Below are 12,781 nucleotides of genomic sequence, written 5' to 3'. Positions count from 1 at the left end.
AGTCTTCATGATTATATGAAGTCGTTCTTTGATTAGGAGTGAGGAAAAAAATTAGGATGAGTATAACCAGAGTAAAAATGGAAACACAAGTTAGATTGTGAAATGAGTCATCCGGCAGACGTATGTAAACTAAAAGCAACAGGAAACCCAGAATAGTTCTCTGTGAAATAAACATCGTACTGGCTGAAATCTATCCATGCGACTATCAGAGTAAACTACAGATGTGACACACTTTGGATCAGATTTGTAATGGTTTTTGTAAGCTTTAGAAACGTTTTGGAAAAAAATTAAACTAAAATTTCCAGATTTGCTGCAAAATTGTAACAATATCCAAAGAACAGAAAATAAACAAAACAAACTTTCATCATTTACTTATACCAGATCAGACTACAGCCAATATTTTGTCATGATTTAGCAAGTTATTTCTTCATCAGATAAAAAATATTGTATATAATATTAACAGATGTGATTGTTACAGTGGTTAAAAACCCTTTAGCTATTCACCTTCATAGAATGAATTTCTTCACTGACTGCTTGACAGGTATGGGTAATTGATGGATCATCCAGGAATTCCACACGGGCAACACCATATGCCACAAGGCACACTAGTTCCTACCCTGCTGCTTCTCTTCTCTCTCCTGTCATGTTCAAAATTTTGGCAATCCTCAGTGGAAATTCTTGATGTTCAGAAAGTTATGTAACTTTCTATAAATTTAGCATTTCCAACACATAAACAACAAGTGTCCTAGCTGATGCACTGATAATACAATGCAACTATATGCTTCCTTTTAAAGGCAACCTGTATAACCATAGATGAATATGTAACACTAAGCACAGTATTCACCCTGCTTTGTCATGAAGCCCTTAGTCTATGGTTTTGGGAAGTCTCAGCTTCCAGGTTACTAGGGAGCACTCCTTTTGCCACTGCCCTGGATCATTCCTGATCCATTAAATCACTACAGATTGCAAACAGACAGTATGAATATTAGCTATGTCTGTTTCCAATTTAAATTAAAAAAAAAAAAAAAAACAAAAACCAACACAATAAGAAACAACAAACAGCCTCCTAGTGGCGTATTCTTAAATTTTCTGTGTCCATTTGGAGAGTCCTAGCTCAGATTTGTGAACAGAGATTTTTTGCCAATGCAGTTCCGAAGATCAATCTTCTACAGTACGGGATCATGCTGCTTCTTTGCCTTTTAGTCCACAGTGTTTCATTCTCCATAAGAAAGAACAACTTTCTTCTAACTGGAATATATCAGATCTTAATAAAAAATAGCCTACAATCTACCAGGGAAGAGAAATCATCAACAGAATCAGTTCTGAGTATTGTCATTTTTATCAGAGAAAAAGTGTGTATTTTTTATTTTCCCTCTGGAGGCTGGTACACATGAAAGATGAATCAGTTCAAAACAAACTCCAGTGGAGAAGCCTTGCTCTTTAGCTAAAATGCAAAATCTTGGGGGTTTACAAGCCCCTCCAAAAAATTCTGCTGACACCCTAAGTGAGAAACATTGCCAAAAAACAACCCCAATTAAAAAAAAAAAAAAAGACACATGCCCAAGTCTTTCCTTAGAGTGTAATTTAGCAGATATTCTTTTGTTTTGTTTTGTTTTGTTTTTTTAAATATATCTGAAGCAGTAGTATAACAACTCCCCATATCCTAGCTAGCAACGGTGCTCATCTGGACTTTCCTCTTGGTCATCTTCACTTTGCAGCATGTCTCTATGACTTAGCTTGTACAGATAAAATCAAATCCTTCAGAGCATGCGCTTCCAAGGGCCTGAATGGGTCTAAACCACATCTGATAATGCAGATTCATCTCTGATCTGCACGTGATAACAGCAGATCTAGTTTGGATTCCTGTGCCTGCAGATTAAGTTATTAGTCACAGGTATTTTATTATTGGTACCCATGGTTAATAATAGATGGAAGTTTTCAACCTGTCTGTCTGTGCCTGTGCAAAATTATGGTCTACTGTGGAAAACCTGGTCCTCTGCTTTGCCTGTTTGTGCTGCTACTTAAGGATGCAGGCAGCGTTGTGTCAGCACTGTGCACAGAGTTCATCGGAGCTCGCTGTAGCCCTCATGCGTGCAAAGGAGGAGCAGGAAGAAGGCTACGATTAAGCTCCAATAAAGGGCAGAAATTCATCTTTTGTGAGGGGTTTTATGATGTTTGCATTTCAGTTTCCCTCCTAGGGAGAACCTTAACCCCACCTTCTGAAATGTTCTGTGATTGAGATCTGTTGGTATGACAAGTTAAAGTATTCATCATTCAGGAATCTAAATGTTCCTTTCAAAATGGATTCATCGTAGTTTTCGTCTTCAGGTAACACTGAACATGTATTTTAACACTTGCACAGGCTAAAATTTATGAGGAAAACAAAGAATAATCTCAATTCACTGAAAAAAAGGAAAATATAGAGGTCTCTTCCATCTTTTAGTTCTACCAAATAGCAAGGATCCCAGAAAGATCTGCTGATGTTCACATAAAGTCCCAAGACTGGAATAAAGCTTGCATGTAAAACAACCTTGGGATTTTGTCCTGCCTTGGTGAAACCATGATGAGTAAATTAATGTTGAGGTTAGTTCTCGCTTCTTTGTACTTCTTTAGTGAGGAAAGACACATTCCCAGGGAAGACTTAGAGGAAACTTACGCTCTAGGGTTCAAAACAATATACTAAATATAATATATGGCATTACTGTTGTGATACATGAGGCACAGAATATGCCTGGAGGTGACAGAGTATTGCCTATTTTTTTCTGCTTTGAAGAATTTCTCATGTATTCTTCCAAGTCGAGCCCAGCATATCCGCTCAGAGCCTAGTACAAGGCACCTAGGGAGTGAACGTGGTTTTCAAGATCTAAAACATTCTGTCAGATTTCCTTTTATCCCACCTAAGAGACTATAATTTCTATCTCTTGCAAACTTCAGTTACAAGGTGCTTTGAATGCTGTAATGCTATGGAATCCATAGGAAAGTGCTTTCTCCCACCTGATGCTAGTCACTATATTCATCTCTGCCTCGGCATTTTTATATCTCCCACTCTTTTGACTCAGGTATTTTCAGGTGCTGTTTTGGTAGCAATGACAAGATGGTGCTCGTATTTGTTTTCTTAGTGCAGGATTAAGCCTTTGAAGAAATGGTGCATTGTGTGATATGAACTATTTTCATTAATTTTGACATACAGCAAGGGATTTTTTTCACTACTTTCATGTGCTTTATGACAGTTTCTGAGACACCAGTGGGTCCTGGGAGCTGGGAACTGGGATGCTGTCCATGAGCCTTGAGAAACATCCCGCTCAGGGGCAAAAAGCAGTGCAAATAATAAAAAATAATACATGACCTGCTTGATTAATTTTCCTATGTCAGGAACTTGATCAGAAACAATTAGATATTTGTTACTTCTCATCAGAAAAACAGTGAATGTATAGCAACATCAGTCTGGTATTTCAAAACTATAAGAAGGTTGTTAAAAATAAGATCTTACCTTACCTAGGTGAGATTCTTCATAAGCATGCTGTTTCAGCCACTCCCTTTGATTATCCTTCTCATTAAAAAATATCTCCTAATTCCTATGTAAAAGGTTTATTCTCACAGTTTCAGGCCATTTCTTCTTATCATATCATCCTCTGAGAATTACCTTCTTTATATTTATTATTACTCTGAAGTGATACATAAACTATTATCACATTCTTCATGAATCTTTACTGTAATAGATTGTATAAATTCAGCTCCCTCCATGTCTCCACTGATAGTTCTGTCTCTAATATTTTTATCTTTCTTGTTACTCTTTTAATTTCTTTGGTTCTCTGCTGCCTTCCTAAATGGTGCCATTCTTTTGCTCACAAAACCTTTTTTTTTACCAATGACAGAAGAAAATGGACAAAGAAAAGGCATGTTTTAAAACTCTCACTTTTTCCTTTACAAAGTCAAAAAGATTAAAGGTAAAATTCTCTTGTTCTATTTCTACCTGTGGTTGTTCCTATCTTCTGACCACCAGGAAAGATCATAAATTGCCCAAGAGTTATATAACCACAGTCGCTGTCTACAGCAGCTATCTGTTTCATACTCATTACATTTTCCTTTCCAGAACATTTCTCCAGGGACAATGGTATGAAATCTAATAACAATAAAAACCATTGTGGGAAAAATAGTCCAGGGACACTCTTTTCAGTATATTTTTTAGAGATATGTCCAGCAAAGGTCTGTAGCAACTTAACATTGCTGTCATCAAAGATGAAAGTGTGTCTGTATATAACAAATGTTCTCTGCAAAGATACTCTTTCACACATACAAATGTGTAAATTTGTAGAATGAGCAGCAAATGGAATAATGTTTTCAAACATTTTCCACAGAAACTAATTTAGTTCCTAACGACCCTTGGCTAAAATTATAAATATTATATTTTTTCTGTATTTCCATTGTTCTACTTGGCAGAATGAGTATCTTTCAGTCTTTTCCTCTTATGCTTGCATTTTGATGTAAACTTGATCACTAGCTTTGCTAGTATTTTTGTGTCCTGGTTCAGTCAAACCTCCTCATGAAAGCACCAATATTTGTCATCTATTTTCTTACCAGCAGTTACTCCTTGGCAGTGTGACAAATATCAGGCGTACCTGATTCCCATTACTTTTCCCTCTGCGGTCCAGATTACTACAGTATTAAGCATACACATTTTTGTATGTTTTTTGTGCACTGGAAATTCTTTTGGGGAACCTGTGGAATTTTCTGCTGTTTCTGGTTCCCCACTGTCTGCTGGGGACAGGAATCTGATATTATGCCAGGATTTGGGGTTTTTCTTCTCTTCTGTTGTCAGAGGGGAATATGTGGATGTAGAACATAAGGAGAAACAAAGATAATTTATCTATAAATATCTATAATAGGTAATTTATCTATAAATCTTGTGCTATTCTTAGCTTCTGATCTCTCAAATCTGTAAGAATAAGCAATTTTTGACAGCATGTTCATCCTAAGTTCAATAAGAGAAAGAAAACCAGGACTGAAAAAACCAATGTTTCTTTTTCCACATCCATAATCTTTTCTCTCCCCCAAGCACTCACCAGGCTCCACAATGCATAACAGCTGACACTGTTTTACTGTATTCTCTTCTGCAGCAACTATCAATTCATCTGCAGATTTCACAAATGGGAGGCACATAATATTTGTCCCTTTGATACATAAATACTAACTAATCATGAGGTGGGTTGGAAATATACATTACTTGACTAGGAAGCCTGTACAATACTAAAATTGAGGAAGGGTCTTAGGCTTTGAGAAAACTGACTTTCATTTTGCCCCATTATCACAAGTACAAACCTCACATCAGTGAATCCTCACACAGGGCGTGTATGATATAGCAAAATTGTATGAAAATGTGTAGTAGTGGGCAGAGAAATGGGATTAGCACACCTGCAGGGAGACCCTGGTTCAGCACTGCCAAAAGCAGCCCTTTGACTATAGTAGGTTGTTTAGATCTTTAAACATTTTGTAATTGTCTAGTACTGTGGGTTATCTGTTATATTGCTAATACTGATCCTGAAAGTGCAGTTGCCTGATTGGCTTTTAATTATGTAACATTAATATAATCTATAAACAGCCTCGATCCTGGTTTGAAATAAATCACATGAATTGAGCAGTTTTCCCCTGCAGCAGTCACCATCATTCATTTTATCTTTCCAGGAATGAATACTTTTTATGCAGTGAGTTAATAAAATAGTTTGGTCTTTAGTACTGTACAGTATGTTGTAGTTAACTCCAGCAGAAGGCAATTTCACCTAACAAGAAGAGAACTGAAGTTCAGTGCTACTGTAATTGAGGGATAAGGAATATGACAGCCACGTGGGAGACCCGTGCTCTTCTCTGTTTTCCTGCTCCCTTTCTTCAGCATCAATAACAGGAGAATTTGCTTCTCCAGACCCTGAAATCCTGAGCCTTTGTAATTAAATACAACAAGGTGAGGCAATGCACTTTGCTGTGTGTCATACAAGCGCTAACTCAGTGAGGACCCTGATGGTTTTGAGGCTGTCTGGGTGAACTGAAACAAAAACACTGAAATTCTACAATTTACTGACTACAATATGGCTACCTGCAATTCATCCATAAAGATAGTGGGATGACAGAGAGCACAGAGGAGTTACCTCTGTCTTTGCTCTCTCTGACTTTCTTTGATGTGCAATAGTTAAGGATACACCTATTCATACATATTTATATTTTTCAGACAATATAAATATTCTCTTTAATCTTGGCACTAACTGTTTTCCTAGGGATCTTGTTTGGTAGGAAATGTTTCATTAATTCTTCCTGTAAGTACAGAGACATCAGACTTCCCAGAAGCATTTTTTTAGGTTCTGAGGGGTTCTGTGAGGCATTGAACAGCAGGTGAGAATAAAACAAAATAGCCAAGAGCTGCATTTTTTTTTCCCAAACTATGGCTGTGGGAAAGTAACAAGTTTGCTTAATTTTTTTCACAGTCCTCATTAAAGGGTTTGTTTAGATATTGCTCAATTGTCAAGAAGATACTGTAGAAATGAGCATGGCCTGTGCAGCCTCGAGAAAGTAAATGGCTTCATGCTTGTTCTGAGAAATGCTGTTATTTGGATTTGAACCAAATAGCTTCACAGGGAAAACACTGCTGCCTTCGGCTAAGGAAGGCTGCAAATAAACACCATGGCTGAACTTCGTCTGAGTATGGAGAAAGCTAACCTCTGCGACTGTGCTCTTCTGAAAGCTTTATACACAATACAAAACAACAACTGCACTCTTCTCTCTTGTTTAGTTCTGAATGTCCTTCTCAGTTCTTAGAACTATTAATTATGAGGATAGATTTAATTGCGCCTCAAACTGCATTCCAGATCCTTACTGTTGATTTTTGATTTTTGACCTTAAGATGAAGGATGTAAAGTCTGTATAACCCCACAGTGGGTTGCAGCTCTCGCTGCTTATACACCTATAGCCACCATAAACAGGACATCAGATGGGAATATAAACCCTGTCAGCAATGTCCTCACAGCTCAGGAACTCAGAGAGACTAAAATGCTGGACGATTAATCTGTGCTAGGCACTGCATGAAGGTAAAGAGTGGGAGGATGACCCCACACATCTCCACAACCACTTGGCCTGGAGTGGATGTGACTATCCCACTAACTAGCTAATGGCTGGTAGGTGTTGGGGGGCTGTGAGATACCAAAAGGTGATACAGCCAGACTTTCAACCACAGTAGTGGGCTCAGAACATTTCATGTGGATTGGAAGCTTGGAGCAGGTCACAGCAGAGCACCTTAGATGCTGCCTCTCCTCTGCTAAAACTTTTGCATCCACTGTTTGTCACCCTACAACCAGAGGATAGTGCACTCCCCCCACACTCAGCTCCCAGACACAGAGCATCAGACTGATCATGGGCAAAGCAGTTGTGATGGCAAGGACTCCCAGGGAGCCATTCTGCCCATCCTCCTTCTCAAAGACTGTGAGGCCTGGGGCAAGGGGAGCTCCTTTCATTAATCATTCATTAATGAGTGTGTCCTGTTGCTCTGGACACAGGATTCTGTTCTCCATTACTTCCATATGACATCTTGTAGTGCAAAAAGCAAAGTGGGAAGATGGAGAGGGCAACAGGTACTGGAGTCACTGGAGTGTCACTTGTAAACCACAGGAGGAATTACAGCATATCTTTTCTCCATGAGTGATGGTAGCAGGGATGCTGACCTGCTCTGACAAGCCCCTGCATCTGCAGGAAGCAGCCACATCATTTGTAGAGGAGTCTATTACCAAGGAAGCAAAGGTTTGTTGGTTGGTTTCCCTTCAGAAAGTTTCACACCATATGTGCAGAGATGATGTCTGGACCAAGCCGCTAGACTTAAACTAACTCATAGATGTTTCTTTGAACTACTTGTAAAAGAGATTGTAAAAATTCAACACAAATCACTTCAATTTACTGATCCACTTCTGATGTGCTAAATTACTTATAAACGTAGCTGTAGCCCCCAGCACCTGTGTGATGAAGTTTTGTCAAGCCCAGAGCCTTCAGACAAGTTTTGGAGCAGGAAGTTCCTCTGCCATTGCCCAGGTCAGAATGGCCATGGGACAAGAGCCAAGAGCTATCCGTGAACTGTCGCACATTCAACATTGTAAGCACTGTTTCCTTTTTCCAAAGGCCTAATTCTGATGTGGGTTTCAACAGTCCCACGTCAACAGAAGCTCTGGTTTACGCCAGTGTCCAAAACCTAAAAATCCACCTCTTACCATATGTTCTGTTGAGTGAGAAAACAGCCTGACTGGCACTTTTATTACTACATTCTCCTTGCCTTGATGAATAAATCCAACACAGCTGTCATTCATGGGACAGCATGATGGCAAAACACAGTGGAGTTTCTCCATGATCTTTCTTACTGAAAGAGAAAACAGGGATGGAAAGCAAAAAACTTCAATTTTGCAGAATGCCATTTTCAGTTCGCTCCAGAATGTCATTACGATATAACAAATGTGAGCTGGCAAGCATCTGCTTCTTAGCAGAAAATTGAAGTATTTTGTTGGGGCTGGGGATAGTTTAATATCTGTGATAAATCATCTGTAGGAGGTAGGGAAGAAGGAAAAAATTGCTATAGAGCTCATGCAGAGAAGCAGGATTGGCTATGCCTGCTTAGAATTCGGAGAACTGCATTCATATAAACACCAGGAGCTTTGAGAGATCACACCTCTGTAGACAAATTTTGTTCCACATCATAGGAATTTAGCCATCTAAAAATTAAGCTAAATTTGGTTACTCTTGCCTTTTCTTTTTTTTTGTGTGTGCGTGTGTGTTAAGAAGAACAAAATACAACCAATTAACCTTCTGCTAAAGGGATCACATGAACATCTATGGATGAAAGAACATGGGTCAACACGAAGAAGAGACTAGAAGCTAAATTGAAGCAACTGTGACAACAAGTCAAATAAACAGAATAGCTTTGGACAGCTTGAACTGAAAAGAAAGGCAGCTTGTGCCAGCGCAGGAGAGCTAGTCTGCTTTGTCATATTTTTAGATTATACAATAAGAGAGCATAAATAGAAAGACAAGCAGAGGTAACCACAGACCCAGAATAAATATGAGATCAATGAACTGTTCCACACTTAAGAAATCTCACCCAAATGACCTTAGCACATTAAAAGCTATGTCTATGCCTTGTGCTAATCTGTAATAAATATAATTGCAAAGAGTTCATCCTGATCTGGGAACAAAACTGTTCTTTTCTTTATATTCATGTCCTTTACCCATGCTTAGTAGTCAGATTATAGACCTAGTGTGACCTTTGTACTGGAGTCCTGACTCCTGAACATAAGAGGGAGTAAAAGGTGAGGATACTACAAACAGAAGATAAGCTGTGCCTTATCATGTCTTTCAGCCTCATAGTTCTCTGGTTTCTCCCTCACAAAAGAAAGCAAGAAACAAGAAACTAGAATCTGTTGAATCCCTTACTGAGGATCAACTGTCAAGAAACATCACAAGCCTTAGATATTTCCACAGCCTGGTGGAGGCACAGTTTCCAGTTCTCTCTGGAGAAGAAAAGCATGTGGTCCAATTTTGTATTTGAAGAAGAGGTAAATCTCTGTTACAGGGCCAAAAGCATACAAGTAAACTTATCTGGTAGGATATATATATATATAATTTTTTAAAAAGAAAATTAATATGCAGCAGTCTGTGGATATAGTTTCATTTCCTTGGATATTGTAACACTCCATCCAGCCTAGACAGATTTTAGGTCATAGTTTCCAATTTATGAAAAATTCCCCCAAGGTTTCTCCAAGAACACTTTGAAGTACTTTCACATACCAAAATATCCTATATTTCAAAGAAACAAATGCACGTCTAATACAGTTACAGTCATATTGAAGAATCTCATCTGATTGTTCTTAAAATCAACACGAAGACATTACATTTTCAGCAGCAGATACTTCATGCCAGTTGTCATACAGCAATCTTGGCTGAGATTCCTCTGGACTAGATACTGTAACGCTTTCATTTTAGGCCCTTGTCCCTCAGAATAGGATCCAAAATCCAGAGCTGGAGGTTCTGAAGGAGGGTGAGGAGGCCCTTTCCACTGGAGCCTGACCCAAGCTCATCATGTCAGAGCTGGCCTTGAGGACCACCAGCCAAACCCTGGGCAGCGGGGAAGAGGTTGTTGAGGCCTTTGGTATGCTCAGGAACATGACACCCCTCTGTGGATCCAAGCTCCTGAGCTACTCAAGAGGAGTATTCTCTGAGTTTGGTTTCATCTGAGTTTCATCTGCTGTTCTAAGAAATGCCTCCTTCTACTCATAAAGCCAAGGCTAGCCCAGGGCTTAGCATACTCAGCTGGAAAAATAAGGGAACCCAAGCATGAAGACGACCTCTTCTTAACCTCAGGGGATTCAAAGCTATGTTCCCTGGGAATATGTGAGTAAAGTATCAGGTGAGTCTCAGGTTGTTGCTGGAGAGTATCTGACCATCCTGCTTAAACCACCTCCTCCTCCAGTAATGACTACAGGATTTATTGAACAATAAAGAGAAAGCCTAGAAGAAGCTTCAGTCAATAGGATAATGTTCAGACAATTTTGTTATAATAAAGAAATTCCTGGGGCCCTGGTCTGTGTTTATGTGGGGAATCGTTTCTTTTTTTTTCTTTTTTTTTTTTTAACCTGTAACTAATGTAAAATGTGTATATAGTTCCTGGTAGTTAGGATTGAATTCCAGCCTCCCTTTCATGGCATTTTTTTTTTAAATATTATTTTCTGTATAGTGCACAACCTTAAAATACCACTGAATTTAATTTTTTTTTACCTGTCAGATTGAAAATGAAAACAAAAATCTGAATGTGCACAGTCCTACTGAATTGATGTGCATCAGTATTCTCATGCTGAAGTCAAATTATCACTGAAGAAAGAGACTGGTACTTAGGGGAGCACTCAGGACTGGGATTTGCTGTTTTGTCTGGTACCCAGACACCTGCCTATGTGCACCTCCTAAAAATACCCTTCCGTTGTGGAAGAAAAGCCCTTTCAATAGAGGAAACATGCTAATGAATGAGGCTGGGGAAGTCACTGATGTTTCTCTGTCCCTGTACAGCTAGTTTGACGATAAAAGCTAACAGGAATGACCTATTTGTACATAAACCTTTGCTGATGGCCAGAAGCAAATCCTACAATCCCTTTCGCCTGTTTAACCTCTTGGGTGTCAGATTCTTTTGCAGATTCAGTCTTCCTGATAAAGGGGTTTCTTACTAAAGGAGGAAGGAAGCAATCGGCAATTTTCTGATTATGCAGAAAAGCAGGGATGTGATCCTTTCAGGGACTCTGAGCTATTTCACAAAAATTATGAGCTTGCTTCTCATTTTCAGCAAGAACTCTGGGCTCAGGTAGGCCCGCAGGCACCTGATTCCCAGCACACTTTCCAAAAGAACCTTTTAAAGTAAGACCAAGCCCACAAAAGTATGTGCCAGGCAGTGGTAGATTACTGCAGGTATGCCCCACTGAGGTTTGTCCTGCAGCCGAGTTGCTCCTGTGAGGGTCCATGGTCATATGTGTGGATGCTCCATCCCTTCAGTAGCTGTTCATAACCAAGACATCTTCAGAATGCCTGACTGAGCCCTGGAAATGCCACCGACACTCTGGAGGGGGGCTCCACAGAGCAGGCTGGGTGCTGGCCCCAACAGTCCACCCCAAGCACACCATCAAAATTGTGCTCTGGCTTTCTTCAAACTTGGTTTCTAGACTCCCTTCCCATCGAAACAGGGAATGTTGGGGGGTGTCCATGCCCCGGGCTGAGCCAAATGGGCCCCCGCAGGGCTCAGCTGAGCCCCTCAGCCGAGCCGGGGGCGCCGGGGAGGGGGAAACAGGTTCGGGCAAGCGCCAGAGGCGGCCCAGGCAGAGGAGGAGGCAGCCGAGGGGGGAGCAGCAGCAGAGGCAGCCCCAGGCCGCAGCAGCAGGAGGGCAGGAGGTGCCGCAGGCCCGGAGCAGGGCTCCCCTGCAGCCCTGGCGAGCCCCCGCCGGGGCAGAGCCCCAGCCCGCAGCCCGGGGAGGGCCCCAGGCCGCAGCTGGGGGCTCTTTCCTGCAGGAGCTGCGGCCCTGGCGAGCCCCGGCGGGAGCAGGGGGTCCCTGAAGGGCTGCAGCCCGGGGCAGGGCCCGCGCTGGCGCAGGGAGACGGGGCAGGAGGCGGGAGCGGGGCTGAGGGGCTCACACGGGATGGCACACGGCCCACACCGGCACGGCCCGGCCCGCGGGGGGAGAGGGGCCGGGAGCTGAGGGGGCAGCTGGGCAGGGTAAAAGGGGGTGGTGGGAAGGTTTTTTAATATTTATTTTTTTCTTTCCCACTACCCAAATTGGTTTTGGTTTTATGGGGGTTGTTTTCCTGTTCGTTTGTTTTAATTGGCAATAATTTTCCTGAATTTGAGTGCTTCTGCCTGCTATGGCAATTTGCAAGGGATCTTCCTGTCTTCATCTTGATCCATGAGCTTTTTTATTCAAATTTCTCTCATCAATTTGAATGGGGGAGCAAGCGGCTGGGTGGGTGTTTGGCTGTTATCCAGGGCTAACCCACCACAGCACTGAGGGGTGTAAGGGAAAGGACAGGCCTGGTCTGTCCTTATGTGGAGCTGCGATGTGTCCAGAACATTAATATGGACTGAAGAGACCAGAAAGACAAGTTGCCTCCACACTTTTAAAATCCATCAGTAGGAGAGATACAGTTCAAACTTCCCATCAAAAATAATGAACAGCTTTTTCTACTTCACTGTGAGAAGTTTCCTGAGGAATACCCTTCATACAGGTGC

The sequence above is a fragment of the Falco punctatus genome (assembly GCF_963210335.1).
Source record: "Falco punctatus genome assembly, chromosome: 3".
Lineage (NCBI taxonomy): Eukaryota > Metazoa > Chordata > Aves > Falconiformes > Falconidae > Falco > Falco punctatus.
This window is presented reverse-complemented; position numbering follows the sequence as displayed.